This window comes from Schistocerca serialis, chromosome 10 (genome assembly GCF_023864345.2).
Source record: "Schistocerca serialis cubense isolate TAMUIC-IGC-003099 chromosome 10, iqSchSeri2.2, whole genome shotgun sequence".
Lineage (NCBI taxonomy): Eukaryota > Metazoa > Arthropoda > Insecta > Orthoptera > Acrididae > Schistocerca > Schistocerca serialis.
In genome coordinates, this window is record NC_064647.1 from 229342971 (window position 1) to 229344780 (window position 1810).

Below are 1810 nucleotides of genomic sequence, written 5' to 3' on the forward strand. Positions count from 1 at the left end.
TGGGGCGCGGGGGGAGGGGAGGGGGGGAGGGATTGTACGGTAGGGGTGGTGGACAGTGAAGTGCTGCAGGTTAGACGGAGGACAGGGGAGAAGGTAGGGTGGGGGGGGGGGAGGATTAGCGTAAAGAAGAGAAAGAAATTAAAAACACTGAGTGTGGTGGTGAAACAGCGGCTTTGCAGTGCTGGAATGGGAACAGGGAGGGGGGTGGATGGGTGAGGACAGTGACTAACGAAGGTTGAGGCCAGGAGGGATAACGGAACGTAGGAAGTATTGCAGGGAAAGTTCCCACCTGCGCAATTCAGAAAAGCTGGTGTTGGAGGGAAGGATCCGTATGGCACAGGCTGTGAAGCAGTTATTGAGATGAGCGATATATTTGGCAGCATGTTCAGAAACAGGGTGGTCCACTCGATTTTTGGCCACAGTTTGTCGGTGGCCGTTCATGCGGACAGACAGCTTGTTGGTTGTCGTACCTACATAGAATGCAGCATAGTGGTTGCAGCCTAGCTTATAAATCACATTACTGGTTTCACAGGTATCCCTGCCTTTGATGGGGTAGGTGATGTTAGTGACCGGACTGGAGTAGGTGGTGGTAGGAGGATGTATGGGACAAGTCTTGCATCTATATCTAATACAGCGGTATCTACATCTACATCCATACTCCGCTAGCCACCTAACGGTGTGTGGCGGAGGGAACCTTGAGTACCTCTATCGGTTCTCTCTTCTATTCCCGTCTCGTATTGTTCGTGGAAAGAAGGATTGTCGGTATGCCTATGTGTGGGCACTAATCTCTCTGATTTTATCCTCATGGTCTCTTCGCGAGACATACATAGGAGGGAGCAACATACTGTTTGACTCCTCGGTGAAGGTATGTTCTCGAAACTTTAACAAAAAAAGCCCGTACCGAGCTACTGAGCGTCTCTCCTGCAGAGTCTTCCACTGGAGTCTATCTATCATCTCCGTAACGCTTTCGCGATTACTAAATGATCCTGTAACGAAGCGTGCTGCTCTCTGTTGGATCTTCTCTGTCTCTTCTATCAACCCTATCTGGTATGGATCCCACACTGCTGAGGAGTATTCAAGCTGTGGGCGAACAAGTGTACTGTAACCTACTTCCTTTCTTTTTGGATTGCATTTCCTTAGGATTCTTCCAATGAATCTCAGTCTGCCATCTGCTTTACTGACGATCAATTTATATGATCATTCCATTTTAAATCACTCCTAATGTGTACTCCCAGATAATTTATGGAATTAACTGCTTCTAGTTGCTGACCTGCTATATTGTAGCTAAATGATAAGGGATCTTTCTTTCTATGTATTTGCAGCACATTACACTTGTCTACATTGAGATTCAATTGCCATTCCCTGCACCATGCGTCAATTCGCTGTGGATCCTCCTGCATTTCAGTACAATTTTCCATTGTTACAACCTCTCGATATACCACAGCATCATCCGCAAAAAGCCTCAGTGAACTTCCGATGTCATCCAAAAGATCATTTATGTATATTGTGAATAGCAACGGTCCTACGACACTCCCCTGCGGCACACCCCATCACTCTTACTTCGGAAGACTTCTCTCCATTGAGAATGACATGCTGCGTTCTGTTATCTAGGAACTCTTCAATCCAATCACGCAATTGGTCTGATAGTCCATATGCTCTTACTTTGTTCATTAAATGACTGTGTGGAACTGTATCGAACGCCTTGCGGAAGTCAAGAAACACAGCATCTACCTGGGAACCCGTGTCTATCGCCCTCTGAGTCTCGTGGACGAATAGCGCGAGCTGGGTTTCACACGATCGTCTTTTTCGA